This window comes from Galleria mellonella, unplaced genomic scaffold (genome assembly GCF_026898425.1).
Source record: "Galleria mellonella isolate WM207_F2 unplaced genomic scaffold, CSIRO_AGI_GalMel_v1 utg116, whole genome shotgun sequence".
NCBI classification, from domain to species: domain Eukaryota; kingdom Metazoa; phylum Arthropoda; class Insecta; order Lepidoptera; family Pyralidae; genus Galleria; species Galleria mellonella.
The window spans coordinates 1,205,386-1,231,770 of NW_026441978.1; the positions used below are offsets into that span (position 1 = coordinate 1,205,386).

Sequence of the window (26,385 nt, forward strand, 5' to 3'; positions counted from 1 at the left end):
TCAGGACGTCCTTCCACTTCACATTCCGACGAAAACGTGGAAAGAATTCGAACTTGTGTTAATGGGGACCGTCGTTTAACGGTCAGACAGGTGGCTGAAGAGCTTAATTTGGGCAAAACCGTGGTCCACGAAATTCTAAGAAACGAACTTCAAATGAAAAAAATTTGCGCCAAGATCGTTCCGTGAGTTTTTGAGTAAAAATTCCATTACGGTGACCGAACACCCCCCCTATTCGCCGGATTTGGCCCCGTGTGACTTCTTCTTGTTCCCAAAAACCAAATTGGTACTTCGGGGGCGGCATTTGGGGGACATAAATGAGATAAAAAAAGCTACGACGGGGCAGCTGAGAAACCTACAACCAGAGGACTTTCAAGGAGCCTTCTCACAGTGGAAACGGCGTTGGCACAAGTGCATTATGTCACAGGGGGAGTACTTTGAAGGGGATAAAATTGATTTACCTGAATAATTGTAAAATAAAATTTTTAAAAAACTTTTATACGTACTTTCCGGACAAACCTCGTATGTGTGTTTGTATTTATTATAATTATATTAGTATGATGTAGTGACAAAAATCGAAAAAGGAATGTTGCGTTGGTTTGGTCATTTGGAGAGGATGGATGAAAGAAGAATTACGAAAGAGATTTATGGAGCAAGAATGAATGGAGATGTCGGTAGGGGCCGCCCTAGACGGACGTATGTCGATCAAATAGGCGACGTGCTGAAGAAGGGTCAAATTAAAAGTACCCGTAACCGGCGAGCGTGTGTGAAAAGATTGATGAATGTGGAAGAAGCGAAAGAGGTTTGTTTGAATCGAAGCATTTGGCGTTCCATTGTTTCTGCCTATCCTAATGAGAGACAGGCGTGACAGATATGTATGTATTTATAATTATATTATATAATAATTATGTATGAGTGGCCTATAGTGGTCATATAGTATATATTCATAAGTGTAATATATATATATATATATATATATATATATATATATATATATATATATATATATATATATATATATATATATATATATATATATATATATATTGTATTATTCTTTTCCAGGTAAAAAATATTCGTTATATTGGCGTCGATTTTTAGTCATCGAACCTAAAATGGTTTAAAACCGTAAGTTATCTTATAATAATGTTTTCAGGGTGTTGTTACGGCTGCCACGTTTTCGTAGTGCATCCACAATGTTTGCAGCGGCATGGACAGATGACAGATGACTATGCCATCAGACGCAAACGGATCGCATCTCTTTTATACCGATTGCGTGGCAGCAGTAACAGCATTCTGTGTGCATTGTGTAATAAATACGATAGCCCGGGGGGAAAGGGATTGTTAGTAATGGAGACTGAGAATCTTATTGCTAGCAATATACCCAACCAGGTCGACCTCCTCGCGGTTCTCCCTGGAAACTATCATGGTTAATTCCTGATGAATTCATCATGATGGGCTAACTGGCCTGTTTTCGTTCTCATCTATCACCCTTCACTGGTGCTCCGCCAGCGTATCCCGTTAGCGTAGGCGGGATTACCATACCATTTTCACCCATCAAAAAAAAAACGATAGCCCGATCTTCTCATTGTAGGTCAAAATTATTATAGGGGCCATAAAATGATTTTTGTATTTTTTTTTTTCTACTAACATAGTTTAATTCAATTGTTACTAACAAAAATGGATCTTTGTAAGAAATTATATTATTATTATTATTTGAATCGCAGACGTCATCTTACTTGGGTTTAGTTGTGCAATAAAAAGTGAATAAATAATAAATAAATTAATAAAGTAGCGAATTATAAATTTCGAAGAGAGGTTAAATCATCAATCAGAATGTTCGCGTTGCTTCCAAATGAAGCCCGCGCTCGCAATATACTTGCATCTCGCTCCATGACAGTCCTCAATTAAGATAATGGATTTTATTATCTGCACAAGGATTTCTTTCATTCTACAAGGTACACTATTCTTTTAATCTTTTCGTTCAACTTCACACGGCAGAGCACCAGTGAAGGGTGATAGATGAGGATGAAAACAGGCCAGTTAGCCCATCATGATGAATTCATCAGGAATTAACCATGATAGTTTCCAGGGGGAACCGCGTGTAGGTCGACCTGGTTGGGTATATTGCTAGCAATGGGATTCTCAGTCTCCATTACTAACAATCCCCTTTCCCCCCGTTAGTATAGATTGTCTACGTTAACATGGCGTGCTCCTTCAACTTTTCATTTCAATGTGTGTGACCATATACAGATACTGGTGCTCTGTTTGTGTTTGTGAGGGAACTTCTTTAGTAGTGGTCCGGCCAGAGCAGTATTATATAGCTTGGTCGAAACCTTGTAAATATTTTTATTTACACATTTTTAATTCTTTGTATTTTGGAAGGGTGTGCCATGTCGTATCTACGTATGCCAATCGTAAATATTACATACGGGTATTGCTTGAGTCCCGGTATAGAATAGGCTACCTCTTCCTTTCCCGTGGGGGTCGTAAGAGGCGACTAAAGGAACTTAATTGTCACAGGATGGGCAGCAGCGTCCTTCTTAAAACAACATCAAAGCTTAATTGCGGTTGCCAATCCGGCTGCTAAGCGTGGCAACTACTGACAAAACCCCCCCAAGGGTGACTTATGTTCAACAGTGGACAGTTAAAGGCTGATATAATGAAACATTATATATATATATATATATATATATATATATATATATAAAACAACATCAAAGCTTAATTGTGGTTGCCAATCCGCTTGCCTTGTATATATATATACTAAATAAATTAACTGACTTACTACAAAAAGGATCAGAAGTAAATTTGAAACAGTCGTCAGTATTTTCTAGGTTCAGCGTAGCGTTATCTGATACCCATGGTGGTCGTCACTTCGCTATAGTAGCGCATGCAGTAAATGAACACATGCAAGCGACTTACGGCGTGCCCTCGATTCACTACTGACCCATTTACAACATACATATTAGATGTTGGATCCAGTTAGGTCGCCATTACACGTTACAAGTGGCTTGGAAAATTGTTAAAATTATCCCTTATGGTATTTTTTTTTTTATTTTTTTATACAACTTAGAATAGAAAACAAGCTGACGACCCATCTCATGGAAAGTGTTTCGCCTATGATACCTCCACATGCGTTTCCATTCCTGAGGACTCAGGTGTTATTCCTCTGTACCCAGTAAATTCACGCCATATCCCACCCTTCAAACTGAAACACAGCCATGCAAATACAACTGCTTCACGGTTGAAACACGAATGGGAAAGAGGTACCAAAGCAAACGACTTTTGTACAAAGTATCCCTCTGGTAATTGGTGGAAATGGAATGGTAACCCTGCCTACACTCTCGGTATACACTGGCGGAGCACCAATGAGGGATGATAGGTGAGGATGAAGCAGGTCCGTTAGCTCACCGTGATGAATGTAATAATGAATCGATCACGATGGTTTCCAGGGTGAACCGCGAGGAGGTAGACCTGACAGGGTATATTGCTAACAATGGGGCTACGAATCCTCATTACTAACAATCCCCCCCCCCCCTTATGGTATTTGAATGAATATATCGAATATTCTTAAATATGCCAATTATCGTAATATATTTTACATGTAAACTCTTTAAAGTCTAATTGCTTATCTTACTGTAACAGTAGGTTTTACTTATATATTCATTATATTATATTAGGTATTTATTTATTCATTAGTACAAATATGTGTACATGGCGGACTTAATGTTAAAAGCATTCTCTCCTAGTCAACCATAGGAAAGTGTCAGAATACTCGAATGCGGTACTACTAATTATTGATATACATACATACTAAAATTACATATATAAACAAATAAATATATATGAATAACAAATATACTTACACATATATGACATATACTATATTATACACGAATTTGGGAATAATATAAAGCACTTACTGCTCGGAAAAAGAAAAAAAGTGAGCGTGAACGCTTTTTTTGAAAGATGGTTTAGTCGGTAGTCTCTTAATGGCATCAGGAAGCGCGTTCCAGAGTCGTGAAGAATGTAGGAGAAAAGAGTTAGAAGCGTAACCGGTACGGTGAGAGGGGAAAGATAATTGGAGAGTATTATTGGAACGAAATTGACCAAAATCGAAAAAGGAATGTTGCGTTGGTTTTGTCATTTGGAGAGGATGGGTGAAAGAAGAATTACGAAAGAGATTTATCGAGCAAGAATGAATGGAGATGTCGGTAGGGGCCGCCCTAGACGGACGTATGTCGACCAAATAGGCGACGTGCTGAAGAAGGGCCAAATTAAAAGTACCCGTAACCGACGAGCGTGTATGACAAGATTGATGAATGTGGAAGAAGCGAAAGAGGTTTGTTTGAATCGAAGCATTTGGCGTTCCATTGTTTCTGCCTACCCTAATGGGAGACAGGCGTGACAGATATGTATGTATGTATGTATTGGAACGAAGGTTAAGTACGTTTAGTACGTTTAGTACTTAATTTGATATGAAAAAAATGTAAATTTGATATGAAAAAATATTTAAAACTTAGTTAACCTGTCCTAATATAATTTCTTATTATTTTAAAACGAATAAAATGCACCATTAAATAACGAGATATTTAATTTATTAGTTTAACGTGTTTTGGAATAATTAATAAAAAAAAAATACACACGAATCCTTTTGAGAGGTGTTTAAAAAAGTTTGCCAGAATTAGGTCATAGTACTTCGTCAAAATGCATTGACGATGTACTGTGACCTATTTCTAGCGAGCACTCATTTCAATACAGAGCTAGGGCCGCATTACACTGTACAAGTACGCAATGATTTAAAGCAAAGCTACTCTATATTTGCGGAGTGCATTAACCTATTTTGCAGTTTATTAAGTATGCGTTAAAAGTTAAATTTCAATGGGAATTCAATTATTAATTAAAGAACACTATTTTTAAGTATTTTATTTTTTATTTTTTTATACAACTTAGAATGGCAAACAAGCTGATTGCCCACCTGATGGAAAGTGGTAACCGTCGCCTATAGACATGAGCAGTACCATGGACATAACAGAGTATACTGTTTCGCCAATGATACTCCCCATGCGTTGCCATTCCTGAGGACTCAGGTGTTATTCCTCTGTACCCAGTAAATTCACGCCATATCCCACCCTTCAAACCGAAACACAGCCATGCAAACACAACTGCTTCACGGTTGAAACACGAGTGGTTCTACAATAAGGATACCGACTCTATAAATACCAACTCAATAATCACCAATTATATTTGTCCAGTTGCTGACAAGTAACTCTGTTATGTCCATGGTGCTGCTCATGTCTATAGACGACGGTTACCACTTTCCATCAGGTGGGCCGTCAGCTTGTTTGCCATTCTAAGTTGTATAAAAAAAAAGTAATCAAGCCAGTTACTCGCCCGTGCCACTAATTTAATGCACTAAATCCCTATGTTTAATTATAGCGATATATTGCCGCGGAGTTTGGCAACATTCGTGTCGATTATTTCTATTTAGTGGACGCCAGAATGTAAACTGGGTGGCTGCATAGCTCTTAATTGCATCACGTAAATTATAACCAGCCATTTATCATGTATCATACAATACGCTGTATTCAGGGATCGCGATTCCTGTATACAAGCTCAACTTAGTATAGCAAACGCGGTAGTGGGGAGAAAATGTTTAAATCTAAGTAAAACTAATTGAGTACATTAAAAAAATGCTTAAATCTTAGTTCACTTGAATAAATCTATCCGTCTCTGGAACTCCTTACCTCTTTCTATTAGATCAGCGCAATCTCTTGCCTCGTTCAAGAGGCAGGTAAAATCTCATTATCTATCTCTCTAATTTGCTTTGACATTTACTATGTGTGATTTATCTTGATCTATTTAGCATATTTATATTATAGTATATGTATGTTTATGTATTGTAATCTTATTTTTATATTTAGAATATTTTGCATTTTGTTTGATTCCTTTTATGTATTTACTGTGTCTGACTTGCGCCATCTACCTTACTCTCTGTACTTATCCATTCTTTATGCCAGGTTGTCTTGTAAGAGATTGCTTTTAACGATAAGGCCGCCTTTTGTATATGCACATTCTGTATAAATACTCCTTGTATACATCTCTACTGTGCGCAATAAAGAGTTTTATATTATTATTATTAAAGTATCTTTCTAACAGACTGACGGATTAATTGATGGAAAGTAATAACATAGATGCATGCCTATAGACATGACCAGCATTGTAGATATCACATAGTATACTGTGACGCCCGTAATACTGTTTCTATTTATTTAGTTAGTTAGTGTTTCTGTTAGTTTAGTTTCTCAGTAGGTGGAAATTTTTTAACAGGTAAAAATGGAATGTTAACCCCGCCTGCGCTATCGGTATACGCTGGCGGGTTACCAGTGAAAGGTGATAGGTGAGGATGAAGGCAAGTGACCAAATGTGACCTATAGTGAACAACTGAATAAGAATTAAACACTATGGTTTCTAATGGGAAATGTGTGAAGGTCGACCTGATAGGGTGTATTGCTAGCAATGAGGCTGTTAAATCTCATCACTAACAATCGCCCAGAGTAGGTGGACAATAGTGTCCTTTTCATAAAGTATTTTTAATACTATGTCTGAATAAAATTTTGTGATCCTTTAAAACGTCAAGGGATAACAATGAAATGTATTCAATTCTAGAGAGAGACTTTGTACAAAAGTAGTTTGCTTGGGCACCTATGTCACATTCGTGTTTCCACCGTGAAGAAGTTGTGTTTGCTTGGCTGTGTTTCGGTTTGAAGGGTGGGATATGGCAGTGAATTTACAGGGTACAGAGGAATATCACCTGAGACCTCAGGTATCATGGGCGAAACAGTATACTCTGTTATGTCCATGGTACTGCGTATGTCTATAGGCGTCGGTTACCACTTTCCATCAGGTGGGCCGTCAGCTTGTTTGCCATTTTAAGTTGCAGAAAAACAATTTTGTATCTATATTTATATTGGTATTATAAAAAAGCAAAATTTTATTATTTTTTTTGTAATTAGGATAGCTGGTATATTTTATATTATTTATAAAAATTTTATCTTATATAATCAATCTTATTTCAACGAATAAATTGTTCTATTACTAAATCACTATAGTATATTTTTAACTTGAAGTTAATCCAAGTATCGCGCCCTGTGACCTTTGTAATGTGACCTTTAAAGTTTCTTGTTTCAATGAAAACAGAATTAAATAAACAAGTTTCTAATGCTAATTGTGTTAATGCCATGTTGTTCTTTTATTTAAGATCTTAACAATGAAAATATTTTTATTCAAAACATAGAAACAAGTTTTTCTTTTTAAGACAAAGTAATTTTCAATTAATATATAAATTATATATACTTTTTAATGAGTAATAATGGTATGGTAACCCCGCCTGCGCTATCGGGATACGCTGGCGGGGCACCAGTGAAGGGTGATAGGTGAGGATGAAGCAGGCCAGTTAGCCCATCGTGACGAATTCGACAAGAATTGTTCACGATGGTTTCCAGGAAGAACCACGTGGAGGTCGACCTAATAGGGCATATTGCTAGCAAAGGGGCTGTCAAACTCCATTGCTAACAATCTCTTTCCCCCCAATTATATATACTCGTGGACGGGTGTTGCCTGTAGGGACTGGTCTGCTTTGGTCATTTATGTTCATAAATGAACATGCCTACGATCCCTAACGGAGTAAGCAGAGAGTTTTTTCACAACTTACACAAGAACGGTAAAAATGAAAAACCTCGTTTTTATAGTGTATTAAGAATGATAAAAAGTTTAAAATTAAAAATTGGAATGAAATCTTATTCTACTTCTAGAAGCAACGGATCAATAAACTAGGACACAAATCCCAGAAATCCTCGGTAACTTTGAATACCTTATAGTATATCTATGGTTCTTACAGTAACAAGACATGAAAGTCGACGGTGTTCTCAGCGCGGCCGTTGAACAGGGCCGCCCCTTGATAGCCCATAAAATGAGTCCTCGAAAGTATCAGACATTTTCCACTTTATCGCGCTCGCTAAACAATAGATTTGGGACCGCCGTGGAATGAAGCTTATCTCCAAAAATAATGTAATCAGTCCAAATTGCTGTCTTTCCTGCGCTGCAGGTTAAGTAAGTAGGTATACAAGTATATAGTTCAAGTAATTTAAGATGTTTTCAAATAAAAAAGAAATATTTTATCTTACGAATATAATAAATAACTAGCCTTCACCTGCGACTTTGTCTACATGATGAGGATATGTTTTTTTTTAATGGATGATAATGAAATGGTAACCCCGCCTGCGCTACAGTATACGCCGGCGGGGCACCAGTGAGGGGTGATAGATGAGAATGAAAAAAGACAGGTCAGTTAGTCCATTCCATACACATGGAATTTCACCGCGATGATTTCTAGTGGGGACCACGGGGAGGTCGATCTGGTTGGGTATATTGCTAGCAATAGAGTTCTTAGTCTCCATTACTAACAATCCCTTCCCTCCCCCTCAAGCCCTCGGGATATGTTTACAGAGTGGTGTAAATGTACCAAATTTAAAGTGATTGGTTAAGTCGTTAAGGCGCTATGAGGTGATGGCGAAAAAGGTCATCACCTTTTTCGATATCGCACATACCATTCCGTTTACCATCCGTCGGACCGTATGCTTGTTTGCCATCATAGTGGTATAAAAGAAACCAGTCATCTACATTAATATCAGTCGGTTCCTTCATTTCGATATTATATATTGAGTAACCGATATTTAATATATTCATTATTGGATCAATATATAGGTATCAGGCTAAAATTAATATCAAATATTCAAGTTTGCAGTCACTTGAAGTCGTGGCAAAATCAAACTTCTAAGGCAACTCTACAATGTAAAAACTTCACTGTAAATGTACGAGCAATGTTGACTGTTACGCCATAAGTTTATTTAAGACACGTCCGTTTAGAAAATAATGATTTGTTTTCCAATTAGTATTCGTGTGTTTAGATCTTCTAAAACGCGCAGTGAGTGAAAATTTTACTTTGATTGTTTTAAATCAGTAACGTATTTATTTCTGTTATTTCCGTGCGGTGACGATGTAGGAAAACAATGTTAGAATAGAAATACAACTCTAACGCTAGGGGTGGATAATAAAGATATATATATATATATTTTATGCAACTTAGAATGGCAAACAAGCTGACGGTCCACCTGATGGAAAGTGGTAACCGTCGCCTATAGACACGAGCAGTACCATGGATATAACAGAGTATAGTGTTTCGCTCATGATACTCCCATACGTTGCCATTCCTGAGGACTCAGGTGTTATTCCTCTGTACCCAGTAAATTCACGCCATATCCCACCCTTCAAACCGAAACACAGCAATGCAAACACAGCGACTTCACGGTTGAAACACGAATGGGACAGAGTTACCCAAGCAATCGACTTTTGAACATATACATATATATATATATATAAAGAAAGGTGTCGTATCGCAGTGTATAACATCAGCGGAAGGAGAAAACAGTCATGCGATAACACCTTTCCGGGCAGCCGCCGGTTTATTGTAGCTAGACCGGCGCCGGAATACAGTTTATATCATAATAAAACACGGCTTTTTTAAGGTAGACGAGAATTATTCAGAAGTCTTCCGGTCTGTTGTACGTAAAATGATGTTCAATACATAATAAGAATTTAAGATACCTTTTAAACGATTACTGTACTTTTTAAACGATTTTCGAAAGAGGAATTATTTTCGTGTATGTATTCTTTCGTATGTTAATACGTGTTTTTTTTTTTAAATGGGTGATGATGGAGTGGTAACCCCACCCGCGCTATCGGTATACACCGGCGGGGCACCAGTAAAGGATGATAGGTGAATGAAGCAGGTCAGTTAGCCCATCGTGACGAATTCAACTAGAAGTGTTCACGATGGTTTTTAGAGGGAACCACGTGGAGATCGATTTTCATGACACGATCTCCCTGCTATGAAATAATATTTTGCGAACCCTAACTTATTTTTTGTTAATTTGTATTAACATACACATGTTTTAATTATCATTATTTTTAATAAATCTATCTTTATAATTTTATTTTTTTAATAATAATAATAATAATAAATAATCTTTATTTCACTCTTTGTTACAATATAGTTTGAAGTCCCTAACTCCCGAGGTAGGTAGGAAAAAACCTGTGTTTCATGAGTTAGTGCCCTCTTCCATGTCGTTGTTTTACATTTTTCAATGTTCAATGTTGTTGTTTTACATTTTTAGTGAAACAATATAAAACAGAGAAGTAACAAGTAGAAAAACAAAAATTACAATGGAGCCCATAATTTTAGAGAACTTTTTTACTTACTTACTTACTTCTTACTGGAGGGTCGCGAAAAACACTGGTTTAGTGAGACTAAAAACCGCCTTTATAGTGAAGATTTAACAAAACTAAATTATTTTTTATCCATTTCATAACACCCTGGGCGAACATAGGGATCATATGATCATATTTATAGGTCTATGAAAACGAATAAGCGAAAAACAAAACATCAGAAAAGAAATCATGAAAACATTTAGTTCGTGAAATAAATGGACAAAAAAATTACAATTTAATACTCAAACTGTAAGATCTTAAAAGGACAAAAGTTCTTGAAAAAATAAAGAGAAAAAACGTTATACACGTATGTACAAAGAAATAGATACTAAATAAAACCCAGCTAGTGTATGGTGTACTGTACAAAGGCAATAATCCGTACAGTCAACCCGATATTGGCCTCGATTTCTCTATAGCCGGTTAATATAACACGTACCTATATAGTTATACTTTTATTGAACACAAGTGTACATGCGTCAAGCACTATGGAAATGTTATATACAGGATGTAACAGAATTAATGCATGAAGCATAAAATTGATTTAAAACTCTTGATTTAATCATAACATTAATAAGAAAGGAACAAATAATCACCAATCTATACTTATAATAAATCTATAGAGAGGTCAATTCTGTACATGAAAAATATTTCCAAAACAACTATCAGGGGGTGATTAGTGATCGATACTGATGCCAAAAATGCAATCGGTAAAATTTTTGTCTGAAACAAAAACTACTCGACGGATTTTAACGAAACTTGGTACAATTATTCTTCATACTCCTGGGCAGGTTATAGTATAGTATATATTCATCACGCTACGATCAATAGGAACAGAGCAGTGAAGCGAAATGTGTCTGTTACATCAAAACCACTGAACCGTGAGGAAGGACATAGGCTACTTATTTTACGTATAGTTACTCTTTTGAATCTCTGTTAACATTGTGTGTATTTATTTAAATGTACTATGCATAAAATTACATGGTCGTTAAAAGCCCATGTTTGATCGGTTAACACCGTACACGTTTGTCATTCAAGTAATCGTTTAGTGCGTAATAGGCTTTGATCAATAAGTGTTAATAATAACAGTTTTAAACTTATTAAAAAGCAGATCCAAAACATCCTTTGGTATCTTATAACATTTAATGTCCCTTCCCATAAAAGACCTATTAACTTTTTCTAAACGATACTTCGGAACAGCAAGTTTGTATTTGTATCTAGTGTTATGATTATTGAGATCGCTGTTTTTAAGAAACAGTTGAAGATTCCTGCGTATATACAAAATATTTGTGTATATGTATTGTGAAGCTACGGTACGAATATTTATTTGTTTAAATTTTTCTCTTAGTGATTCACGACTTTCCATAGAATAAATCGCGCGAATAGCACGTTTTGTAATATAAAAATGCTTTGGATTTCGACTGGTTTATTCCATAATAATATTCCATAGGACAGTATATTTATTTTAATAACCCGCCCCGGCTTCGCACAGGTGCAATACCGCACCCGCTATGTCCCTGCATTTTAAATCTGCAATATCTTAGAAAATATTAATGTAAATTACGAAAATATTTACTTTTTTTTTTTTTTTTTTTTTTTTTTTTTAATAGAACTTAGAATGGCAAACAGTTTCGCCCATAATACCCCTCATGCGTTGCCATTCCTGAGGACTCAGGTGTTGTTCCTCTGTACCCTGTAAATTCACGCTATATCCCACCCTTAATATCGAAACATAGCCATACAAACACAACTTAAAACAAATGGGACAGAGGTACCAAAGCAAACGACTTTTGTACAAGTTGTTTGCCAAAATAAAAGTATCATGAGCGACACAGTATATTCTTTTATGTACATACTCATGTTCATAGACGACGGTTTTTTTTTCAATGGATAATAATGGAATGGAAACCTCGCCCGCGTCATCGGTATACATTGGCGGGGTACTAGTAAGTGATGATAAGTGAGAATAAAGCAGGTCAGTTGGCCCATTATGACGAATTCATCAATAATTTACCATGATGGTTTCCAGGGGGAACCACGTGGACGTCGATCTGATAGGGTATATTGTTAGCAATGCAGCAGTCTGAGCCCAATAGTGACAATCCTTTTCCCTATAGACGACGGTTACCACTTACTTTAGGGTGAACCGTCAGCTTGTTTGCCATTCTAAGTTGTATAAAAAAAGAAAGTCAGTTTTTTTTGTGGAACACAGTCTTGATTATGTACAAATTTTCAACATTATTATTATTTCAGCCATTATCCGTCCACTGCTGGGCATAGGCCTCCCCCATAGACTGTCATAAAGAACGGTCCTGAGCCACCTGCATCCACTGACTCCCTGCAATGCATTTGAGGTCGTCACTCCATCTAGTGGGGGGTCATCCTACACTGCGTTTGCTCGTACGGGGTTGCCACTAAAGAATCTTTTTTCGCCATCGGTTGTCGATACTTCAAGCTATGTGTCTAGTCTATTATCATTCCAACTTGCTTATCCTTCAGGCTATGTCGGTACAAATCTTCTCTCTGGGGAGGAAAGGGATTGTTAGTAATGGATACTGAGAATCCCATTGCTAGCAATATACCCAACCAGGTCGACCTCCTCGCGGTTCTCCCTGGAAACTATCATGGTTAATTCCTGATGAATTCATCATGATGGGCTCACTGGCCTGTTTTCATTCTCATCGATCACTCTTCACTGGTGCTCCGCCAGCGTATCCCGTTAGCGCAGGCGGGGCTACCATACCATTTTCATTCATCAAAAAAAAATCTTCTCTCTGGTAAAAATGTCTGGAATGATCGAACAATCATACAATTTACATTTAAATACTCCACAATCCGTGTTTATAACAAACAGTCGTTATTTTGGTAGTGGAGTGTGTACAGTGAGGCATGTTTCCATAACTCACCGCGCATGCTTGGGGAACATTGCTGATTCGAGTGTGAGTCATGAGTCAACGACTCACTGCTACTTGACCGGAGCAATCTTGCAATTCGACCGATATGGATTCGATTCTTAGCCTATATTGCATTCCGAATAAGGACGGGTATCATATATCAATATCGATATATTGTAGGTACAATATCTATACATATATTGGCCCAACAGATATTTTTTTTTTATACAACTTAGAATGGCAAACAAGCTGACGGCCCACCTGATGGAAAGTGGTAACCGTCGCCTACAACCATGAGCAGTACCATGTATATAACAGAGTATACTATCTGAAGGAGCGGTTTGAATTCTTGCATACCGTCAATTCTTTTAATCTTAGGTCTTCTGGGGGCCTTCAGCTGAAGATTCCGGTACATTTCTCTAATTTTTATGACAAATCATTTACGGTGCAAGCTGTACGGCTTTGGAATGCTTTACCAGTTTCCTTACGAAATATAAAATGTACGGCTGGTTTTAAAACAAAACTGAAGAACTATTATTTGAGCAAGTTGTCATCTTCTTAATGTGTTTATATGTCTGGTTAGCATACTTATTACTTGCATACTTTTCGTGAACAGTATTTATATATTTTTATGTATTTGTGTAGGCGTTTATGTCCATGTATGTATATGTATTTGTATGTGTATGGTATGTATATATGTGTATATATGTATATGTGTATATGTGTGTATGTATATATATATATATATATATATATGTATATGTATGTATATAAATATAATAATGAGTAGGGATAATATTTATATTATTATATGTATCACATCTCCCATATTTAGAACTAACAAAATTTTTCATCGTGCCTCCCACCAAACTGTTTATAATTACTCCTCTCCATCCAAAGGTTGCCTGGAAGAGATCGCTCTTAGCGATAAGGTCGCCCATTGTTTTCTCATTGTGATTATTTCTTGTAATTATTTATATTTATAATAAGTTTACTATTGTAATCTTTTGGAGGAAACAATAAAGAGTATCTATCTATCTATCTATACTTTTTCACCCATGATACCCCTCATGCGTTGCCATTCCTGAGGACTCAGGTGTTATTCTTCTGTACCCAGTAAATTCACGCCATATCCCACCCTTCAAACCGAAACACAGCCATGCAAACACAACTACTTCACGGTTGAAACACGAATGGAACAGAGGTACCCAAGCAATCGACTTTTGTACAAAGTCTCCCTCTGGTAAAATAAGATATCAAGAATGAGATTTTCAACCGACTTCGAACAAGAAGTTTTCAATTCGGTTGTGTTTCTTTTTATGTTTGTAACCCCATAACTCCATCGTTTGTAAACCGATTTACTTTTTTGGACTGAAAGTATATACATACTTCGCATTTTAGATTTTTAAATTACAATAACTGGTTTTATCACAATTGAAATAGCTTTTTTGTAGAATACAATATTATGTAAAAAGGCTTTATTAAGAAGTTATATTTCAAATTGCCAAACAATATCAAGTTGATTGCCCTCAACATCTGTCCTTTGTGAACATCTAAACTCCAAAACTTGTTTGTGACATCTGAACGGGCAACCACTGTGTGAATCGATATAGAGGTGCCATTTCATTTATTTACTAGATACCTTAAATCAATTAAACTAGATTTAATATATTTATACATTAGTCGACCAAATAGGCGAAATACAAAAGAAGGACCAAATTAAAGTTACTCGTAACCGACGAGCGTGTATGAAAAGATTGATGAATGTGGAGGAAGCTAGAGACGTCTATTTCGGAATATTTGGCGTTCCATTGTTTCTGCATACAAAGGGAAATAAACATGACGGATATGTATATCAAACCTTATGTATTATAAACCTGCAAGAAAAGAGCATATTCCTTTTTAAAAGGCCGGCAGCACACCTGCAATGCCGTTAATGTTGTGGGTGATCATGGGCGGCGGTGGTTGCTAATCATTAGGAAAGCCGCAAGCTCGTTTGCCCACTGTGTTATAAAAAAAAATGTTAATTTAATAATAAAACCCGCTACAATATAGTTTAGTACAAGGACTAAAGGATCAATTGAAATTTTTTGTAATAAATAACCTGAAAAATTATTGATAATATTTTTTTTTAAATCGGACAATTTTCCAAGATATTGGATTATATTGTAATTTTTATATAAACTATTTATATCTTGCAGGTTTGCCCGTATACCTTATATTACCAGAGGGAGATCTTGTACAAAAGTTGATTGCTTGGGTTCCCCTGTTCCATTCGTGTTTCTACCATGAAGCAGTTGTGTTTGCATGGCTTTTTCGATTTGAAGGGTGAGATATGGCGTGAATTTACAAGGTACAGAGGAATAACGTCTGAGTGCTCAGGAATGGCAACGCATGGGGGGTATCATTGGCGAAACAGTATACTCTGTTATGTCCATGGTACTGCTCATGTCCTTAGGCGATGGCTACCACTTTCTATCAGGTGGGCCGTCAGCTTGTTTGCCATTCTAAGCTGTATAAAAAAAAAAACTTTAATAGTGTTTTATATGTAAATTCAGAAGGTTCTCCATCTGCGTACCAAATTTCATTTTAATGCCTTTAGCCATTTGGTCGTAATAGGTAATGGTGTTAAATGACATAGAGATGCCATTTGACTAATTTACGCTCTTATTGTATAATAGGAGCGTCGTAAAGTAAGAGCTCAGTGACGCAGTAGGCGTGTTTTCCTTTAATCATTCTTCCTTTGACCTTTATCGGCATTCTCAGGCGACTTTCAAAAAGTAAGGTGTTCTCAATGCTATTGTAGGTTTATATTTTGTATAAATTATTATGGAATCTGTTGTTATTATCAGTATTGTTAAAAGTTTCTTAAAACACAGTATATTTTAACTATAACTAACTAACCGTTTTGATTTACGTATATTTCAGACTTACAGTTAAAATATTAATATTGTAGAACATTAAAAATGTCAAGATTTGTAACGATTTTTAAATGTTATCTACCACAATTACATGGCTTCTGGATACACATTATCATCATCATATGATAATCATGATGACGAATCATTATACATAATAGTTCATAACAACGATCTTTCAATTTTTTTTTCTAATTTACGCAGGCAAAACAGCAAAATACAGTACAAATAAAATATAATAATAATAAAATATAACAAAGCACCTCTAACAACCCACCTCAGTGGATCAACAACAAACAATTTGTGATCGTTGTAGGCCTGATGAAATAGCAACTTCCAAACTGGAAATATGATTTTTCTCACAACTTTGCAAATAACAATAGCCGGTATTTTGTTCAACTTGTTGCTTTTGGAGCAGACTGTTTGAGAAGTTTTACCATCGAGCTGTTTGAAGATTGAGGTTGTATTGGCAACTCGTCATATATCAACTCAGTGCCACTTTTAAACTATAGAAATTTGATTTATAGCTAGAACCCAATATTTCAAATGTCGTCTAACTATCTTTAGAACTAACAAACTAAGAAACTATTTAGCAAATTATTACTAAAACTTTTACAAAATACGTTACTAACGAAAAAAAGGGAGTAATGTTCCAATTCCATTAAAAATTCTATTAAATAATAAAAATAATTGTAGATTTTTTTTATGCAATTTAGAATGGCAAACAAGCTGACGGCCCACCTGATGGTAAGTGGTAACCGTTGCCTATAGACATGAGCATATCATGGACATAACAGAGTATACTGTTTCGCCCATGATACCCCCCATGCGATATGATGGTGAGTGTACCAATTTGTCTTGCTATCTATCTACCCGTGTGAAGCCGAGCCGGACCGCTGTCTATAAAGAAAATATCATTAGAAGCGCTTAATAGAATGCAAATCTAATCCCTCTATAAATCCGAAGCATCTTCCCTAATGAAATTGCATTTCCTGCGGCTCGAGTAAATCGACGATTACGTAATTTGAACACTTAAAGACACATTTAGACTGAACGCGATTAGAACTAGGCTAAACTATTGTGATTAGATGCAGATGCAGAGTTTACGACTGTTAGGGAAATTTGCGGGTATCAACTGTTTAACTGAGTTAATAAAAAAATTTAATGTGTACTTCTTTATACTTTATAGAAAGAGTAATCAAACGTATGGCATGCTTAAAAAAATGACCACAAAAGCCCGTGAATATTTGCAACAGCGAAAGAATCCAGTTATAAATAACGCAATCCAAATACCACTTCTGTCCGTGTGTTAAAAACAAGGAGGTTATCAATTCGGCTGTATTTTTTTTTAGTTTATTACTTCATTTATTTATTTATTTATTTTTTATTGACTACATTACAAAAAATGTTTGGTACAAAAGGCGGACTTAATACTATATAGCATTCTCTCGCAGTCAACCTTTGGTTAAACAGAAATTATATTATGCGGTGAAAAAAATTACAACATATACAATAGAGAACTACTGCACATTATGGTTATATAAATATATATACATGAATACATTAAACAAATATTACATAAATATACAAATATGTAATAAAAATACATACATACAAATATAAATATACATATATAAATACCTACGTACTTATAGATTATATACGATAACACCGTCAGTTGTAAACCGATTTGGCAAAAAAATTTTTTAATTGGAAGCATATGCTTATAGGTAGGTCCCATAGAAATTTTATCAAAATTGGTTTAATAGTTTCATTTTTGAATTAAAATAACTGGTTTTGTCATAATTGAAGTGTATTTTTTAGTGGAACACAATTTAATTATCCATATTGATTTACATTTTCATGTCAAGTACTTTGTGTAAAGAAGACCGAATGTCAATGGTTCTATTCTTACACGCTTATTTTGATTCATCAAAATTGTTATACATACTCGTACTTGTTTTGAAGAGTCTTGACTCCTCCATCAGATATATATTTATTTATTTATACTTTTGCACACATTAGAACATGTCTACAGGGCGGACTTGATGCTTGATGGCATTCTCTACCAGGCAACCGTTACGATAAACAGAGTAAATGGCGGTGCATAGATATTAAAAAAAAATTGTAAATTAAATAAATATATTTAGATTTATATTACATATCGTACATGTGTGTCTATTTGGTCTTGGCCTCTCTCAATATCCGTCTTCTTTTATTTTTCCTTTTTTTTAAATTACAATCATTCCACACCATTAATAATAATTTAAAAAAAAAATCCTTTTAAAATGATGAAAGTCAGTTGTTAATTTAATTTTACATCAGAACACGCGGTGGCAATCTTTACTTTTCCCAAAATTTCAATGATAAACAAATTAGATTTTTGAAATCGCTTCGTCGTCACTTTCTTTTGATGTAAACGTGCCCTTCCCACTTTCAAAGAAGCAATTTGAATGTAATAAGTATATAACCGCGTTGAGCACCTCGATTGCGTTTCTGCTCCGTTCCCGACGTTATCTGGGTCGTCAAAGACCAAGTAAATCTCACCCGAAGCCTTATTTGTGGCTTTTTCCCTTTATTTAAACGGTGCATACATTTCTTTCTGTTATCAACGTCGTAAAGCGTTTCATATCTGAAAAAAAGCAAAACAAAAATATTATTGACAATTTGGATTTTAAATTGGATAAAACGCAACGACATGTGACGAGATGCTTTATATGAGTAGAATGGAAATACGATGTTTATACTAGGGGTAGGTATAATATAAATATCTAGTATAAGTAATGTAGTAGGATAAAATTTTGTAAATATAATATTAGTTAATTATAATAATAGTTTAGAAATTAATATAGTAGGATAACAGATTTTTAACATATTAGAAAATAGATATTCGACCGTTATTGGCGATAACGAAAAGTGTAGTGACCTGTATCCAACACTAACTTTTTCCTTGATCTGTCTAATGTAACTACACCTTGGTCTCCCCCTTCCCCTCCTTCTTTTCTATTTGCTATTATAATGTTTATAAGTTCGTCGTGTCGTATCAAGTGTCCCAACATTTTCTCTCTTCTGACGTTTAATTATTACAAAAACGACCATAGAAAACGTAAGTTAAAAATCTTCCTTCTGAAAGCTTACGATAACATCGTGGTTAATTCCTAATGAATTCATCCCGATTGATCAACTGACCTGATTTCATCCTCACCTATCATCCCTGACTGGTTTCCTGTCACCACGTAATTCTCACCCGAAGTCTTATTTGTGACTTATATCTAGCGCAGGCAGAGTTACAATTCCATAATCACTTATTTAAAAACGTCTTTTCAAAATTTCTTACCCAAGAAAAAAACAAACATACACATACAAGAACTAAGCTGATTTGGAAAATTTTCAATCGTCTTTAATAAGAAGGACATTCTTAATTTGGTTGCATTTTTTTTAGTGTTTGTTACCTCATAACTCCATTAATTTAATTTTTTTTATTTAAAAGGATATACTTACAGATTAATACTGAAGATTTTTTCAAAATCGGTATAGTAGTTTAGTTTTTAAATCAAAATCACTAGTTTCGCTACAAATTAAAGTAGTTTTTTTTTTTTTGTGGAAAACAATTTAATAACTTTTCCTCAATTACAATTTACCAGAGGGAGACTTTGTACAAAAGTCAATTGCTTGGGTACCTCTGTCTTATTCGTGTTTCAACCGTGAAGCAGTTGTGTTTTCATGGCTGTCTTTCAGTTTGAAGGATGGGATATGGCAGTGAATTTACAGAGTACAGAGGAATAACACCTGAGTCCTCAGGAATGGCAACGCATGGGGGGTATCATGGGCGAAACAGTATACTCTATTATGTGCATGGTACTGCTCATGTCTATAGGCGACGATTACCACTTTCCATCAGGTGGGCCGTCAGCTTGTTTGCCATTCTAAGTTGTATAAAAAAAAACATCAATTGAGAACTGAACCGGAAATTTTATACACACAGAACAGTGTACCTTATCTCTGTAGTCGGTAGTTGCCAATAATGTTACTTTACGGTTTACTGACCCAATTTAATTGTATGTCTGTATTGCAGCGTCTCTGGCCGCTCCAGATATAAGCTTGCCATATTGTAAAAGTTTTGACTTGTGCTGTTGCTTAGTTTTGCTTCGTGCTGCGTTTGGATAAATTTATATCTAACATGAAGATCTCGACGCTGACAGACAGACAGCAACTATGAGCGCAGTCTGTAGGTATAAATATTTAACTAGGCAAGTTTTAGAAACGTTTATTCAATTTGCTTTGAACTGCACTTTATTTTTTTCTTCCATTGTTGAATATAAGCCTCCCCTTGGGCGGGTTTTGACAGTAGTTGCCACGGTTGGCAGGCGGATTGACAAGTATATTATATATATATATATATATATATATATATATATATATATATATATATACACATAGGTTTTTCAAGAGACTTGAAAAACCTAAGTACACATTTTTATTATATTATTTATTATATGGTATATGACTTCGTCCGCATCACTGGTTATTGATTGACCCGGATAAAAGTAACCTATATATCCTTCTACATCCCGGATACTGTGCACCAAATATCATGACGATTGGCTGATCCTTTAAGCCTTTAACAGAGAACAAAGGCAGCGTTGCGAGATTGCGTATTGTTTACGCAATTTTGGGTAAAAAGTTTATCTTCGCGAAATTTTAGGGGCAATGATGTATGACGTAAATTTTATACCTTCTCGTTGTTGATACATATTTTCAAATACACTATCAAGACTTAACGCGATGAAAAAGAAATTTTTTTTATACAACTTAGAATGGCAAACAAGCTGACGGCCCACCTGATGGAAAGTGGTAACCGTCGCCTATAGACATGAGCATGAGTCCTCAGAAATAGCAACGCATGGGGAGTATCATGGGCGAAACAGTATACTCTGTTATGTCCATGGTACTGCTCATGTCTATAGGCGACGATTACCACTTTCCATCAGGTGAGCCGTCACCTTGTTTGCTATTCTAAGTTCTATAAAAAAAATGTAAAATACTGTTTTATTAACAAATTCATGGGTAGATCCTTATCCATCCAGTAAGTATAGCTGTCAACTTCAGGCGCGTTACTATAAATCACGTTAACCGCATCAATTTGAGTGACATTACCCAATTTATATCTCATTGTTTTTTCAAAGACTACGTTTGCCTCAACTGACATTAAACCGTTTCCGTGAGTTCTTTCTCTATTTTCTCGTTTTGTGTTTCGATTAGTTTAATAAATAATCTATAACACCTCAAATGATCAAGCCAAATATTCGGACGATTAATATATATCCGTTATTCGCAGTTTGGGTACGGAACGGTTAACACTAAGGTTCAAGCAACGACCTAATAATTTGACTGAAGATGCCTCGTTTAGCATTGAAACATGTGTCGTAAAATGTGCGTGGACGAAAAAGCAGCCGGGCTAAAAATTGAGAGCTAAAAAGGAAGGTTATAGAACTTCTGGTAGTAATAATGATGGTCATTTAAAATGGTAACTCATGACATTACAGTAAATAGTGTCTTTAGTTAAACATAACAGTGGAATATTCTTTTGGTTTTTATGTTACAGCCGTAACTTTACCGAAATTTAAACGACCATGTTAGAGCTTTAAAACATCTATGGGACTCTATTTCATTTAGGCGTGGCGACACACTCTTGGCTGGTTTCCAAACGGAGTATGTTCTCAAATCGAATTTTTTGATATATTACGCGAAGCATTAGCAAATGAAAATGTTAAATTATTTCTTTTTAATTAAAAAAAAAAAAATTAAACGTCTATAACAGTTTTTTTTAATTTAATATGGCAGTGAATAGGTTACAAAAGCGGCCAGCTGCGAATTGAAGTCATACACGAGGGTTCTATACATACACAGATATAAAATAAAATACGTTTGCAATTCTCATATGAAATAGACACCTAATAGTTTTTATTATTGAAACTGCAACTTATAATTTTGGGCCATAATTTTGATTAAAAACTAGGCTGCAAAACTTTGTTTATTTTTTGTTGTTTTATTTTTTTTTTGTAATATTTTAAAAATGGTACTAGTTAGTCATTAACCCTATATAAATTTTAATTATTTTAGATTTTTCCCTTCACAAACTTCGGAGATATGGAAAGGGAATTGTTTTTTCCAACAGTTTTGATTATAAGTCAAAAACTACACACCATAAAAATAAGTAGTAGATCATATTTTGAAATTTTGAGTACCCCATTTGGATCCTCTAGCAAAGAAAATAAAAATATGTTTTCAATTATTTCTATTGCTATTTTATATGTGGGCTAACAATATGTTAAACTATTCCAAATTTCAAGTCGATAGCATTAGTAGATGCTGAGATACAGCGCTTTGACAAACGGACAGACGGACAAAGTTGCGCCATAAGGGTTCTTTTCTACCTTTTTGGGTACGGAACCCTAAACATTAGATATACCTGCTTCTTGAACAATATACACATAATATGTATATACAAGATATACGAACGCCGTACAAAAAGTTATTTCAAAACAGATATCAAACAGAATATAAAGAAGATACAAAATACAAAGAAGGTTGGCTGGCCAAGTTGCCAATAACAACTGGTATTCGATTAATATTATGGGAAGGGCTTCGTATGGTTGCCAAGCGACGCGGAGAGGTTGCTAGGTAAATATACACCGAGAACAAAGTCTCATGTATGTATACCAGATTATAGAGGGAGTATCTCCATAGACATGCTTAAGCAAATATAGTACAACTTCTTTGTTTACGTGAATAGGGATACCATAATGTTATTACTATACAGTATATTGTAACGTTAAATTGAATAATAAGAACGATACAAAATTCTTAATATTTTTGAAAGAATGGGATAAAAAATGTATGATAACTTTGATTTATATCTAAGTATCGATTTACTGACTTTTGTTAAAAAAATCAATAAAAGTGATCGCCATTTTTGTTAATACATACTATAGTATATACAATAATTTATAAAAAAAATATATACATTTGTATATTTGCATTATATTTAAAAAATAGTTGTCAATTTAAATAAAAAAATCATCTGATCTGGAATGTTTTAATAAAAATTACTTGCAACACTGGAAAAATGGCGCGTTTTGATATAGTGCTAGAAAAAAAATAGGTGTCAAAATTCAATAAGCGAAACGTCACTTTGACTGACTAAATTTTGACCGATTTTTGACACAATATACCTTGTCTAATTTAAAAATCGACATTTGTCTCCGCTCCTATTTCCAACTGTACTACGCAAAAGATTCAACTTCAAGATGGCGTCTCTTTGAAACTTCGGGAACGTTCTGTTTGCATATTTTATCATTCTTGCTTATTTGCGAGTCCGTTTGCGTAAATTTTGCGAAACCTCATATAGCATTATGGTGATTATATCTATGTGCCTGGCTTGTTATGGTAATTATTTTATAAAATTAAAAAAAAGCATTATAATAAAATATTTCTGTGGAATTGTAGGTATTATTCGTAGTAAGAGAACCTGGCAATATCACCCAATAGAGGAAGTGGCTGATATAATTATATGATGATGAAGTAGGTATTGATTTAAATTGCCACCAACTATTGTAAAACTTATTTATTTCATTACTTGATTTTACCCACAACTTCGTCCGAGATATATTCACTGACTGGGGAAAACAGTAGTCTCCAGGGCCCCGTCTACCTCTATACAAAAATTCATCACAATTAGATTCTGTAATTTAGTCTCTTTTCAAAGAGATCTCACGCCGGCTGGTGGAAACCTCTGGTGACCAGAAGGCTGGCCTATACTTTGGTCAACGCATTTCCATTGCTATTCAGCGTGGAAATGCAGCAAGTATCCTAGGCACCCTACCGGCTGGCAGTGATCTTAAAGAAATTTTTTATCTTTAAATATATATATTTTTTAAATTTTTTAATGTTATATTGAATTAAGTAATATTTTGTCATAACAATAAATTAATTATTGTAATTTAGTAGTATTATGAAGTAAAGGATTAACTACATGGGACAGATAAAGGAAACACTAGGCGTCATGTCGTATAGGGAGATAAAGGATATGGCCTGGGATAGAGCTGGCTGGAGGAAGACGCATAAATTAGTTGCACCGACAAGAGGAAACTCTTAAATGAAAAGAATTGAAGTAAAGATCCATCATGTATTCAATCGACTTCAAAAAAGTTTTCCAATTTGACTTTTCTCGTATGTACATATTATATTGCCAATGCTAAATTGACTCCGATTTTCAACTGTTTTCAATCTTATATTGTTAACATTAAAGTTGATAATTGTATCAAATAAATAACTGCCATGTCAAACGTTATTTTGCCTCTTACCGCCATCTACCGGGAACACTTTTCTTATTGAAATGGAAACCTTACTAAACAAGTTACATTTGTTTATTCTTTTTGCGATTAAAAGAGTACTAATATATATACGTATTATTTGTATTTGCAAATCTATGAACTTATATTATGCATTTTACTTATATTGTGCATTTATCAAAGTTGTTACAACCCCATGGTGGGCGGTCGCTGACCGTATGCTAGTGATGTGCAAACGCATGCTCACTCGAGTACTGACTCGAATATCTACTGTCGATTCAAGTACTCGAGTGCTCAATATACGGAATTCGAATACACGGTCTTTGAATTCTAATTGCATATTTATTGGAATTTTTTTTATAATTTCATTTTTTTTTCTTAATTACCAAAAAAAAACTAATCACTATAAAAGTAAACTTCAGAAATCAATTGAATCAGAAAAATACTCGAGACAGATTAACTGTTTAAGTTATTGATGTTATTTATGTATATATTATTAAGGAATTGTGTATAGGTATATATTTTTAACTGTTATTTTCTCTACCTATCTCAATAAGGAAGTATTATGTTCATAATTCAATGATCATCAAAAGTCGTTTGCTTGGGTATCTCTGTCCCATTCGTGTTTCAACTGTAAAGCAGTTATGTTTGCATGACTGTGTTTCGATTTGAAGGGTGGGATATGGCGTGAATTTACAGGGTACAGAGGAATAACACTGAGTTCTCAAGAATGGCAACACATGTAGGGTTTCATGGGCGAAACAGTATACTTTGTTATGTCTATGGTACTGCTCAAGTCTATAGGCGACGGTTACCTCTTTCGATCAGGTGGGCCGTCAGCTTGTTTGCCATTCTAAGTTGTATAAAAAAATCATCTCAAAGGTTGACTGTTAGATAATATTACTAGTATTACGAAAATAAATATTTGTTGTAGTTCTCAGACTCGAGTTAAAACTCGATACTTTTTTTAACGAATACTAAAATATTCGAATACTGAAATAAGCTGACTGGACACATCACTACTGTGTGCTGTGCCAAGCGCGCCCTAACTGCGTGTACAATATTCATGAGGTTTATCAAAATGATTCCATCTGTTGGTTGAATATGTCGACTCTCTTTCACTTCTTTGTGTCTTCATTTATTTGTTTATTTGTTTTGACTTATCTACACTTATATTATAAAGAGGAAAGATTTGTATTTTTGTAATTTGTATGTTTGTATGTTGTGTCTATGTATGTTTGTAATGAATAAACTCAGAAACTACTTTGCCGATTTAAAAAATTCTTTCACCATTAGAAAGCTACATTCACCCTGAGTAACATAGGCTATATATATTGCTAGAAAAGATTAGGAATCATTACTAAAACTTTAGTAACGTAACTCAAGATGTAAAAAAATGCTATAAAATATCTTTGGTCGCGTGCGCTGCGGAAACTATTGGTAAAAGAACAAAACTATGTTCTACAATATTGAAGAAAATATCAATGACTATAAAAAACTTTGCGATACTATATGTCCAACAATACAATATTATCGTTATGTCACAATGACCACTTTTTAAAATGTTGTAAAAATGTCCACCTGTGCGAAGCCGGGATGGGCCGCTTTCATATTATTATTTTTTATTCAACTTAGAATGGCAAACAAACTGACGGCCCACCTGATGGAAAGTGGTAACCGTCGCCTATAGACATGAGCAGTACCACGGACATAACAGAGTATACTGTTTCGCCCATGATACCCCCCATCCGTTGCCATTCCTGAGGACTCAGGTGTTATTCCTCTGTACCCAGTAAATTCACGTCATATCCCACCATTCAAACCGAAATACAGCCATGCAAACACAGCTGTTTCACGGTTGAAACACGAATGGGACAAAGGTACCCAAGCAAT

General features: G+C 35.0%; 1 protein-coding gene across 5 annotated transcripts in view; it reads left to right on the plus strand.

Moving 5' to 3' along the window:
- Window positions 1-26,385, plus strand: part of LOC113514192 (uncharacterized) — a 106,943-nt gene that overhangs the window by 28,775 nt on the left and 51,783 nt on the right. The gene's annotated exons all lie outside the window — the stretch shown is intronic.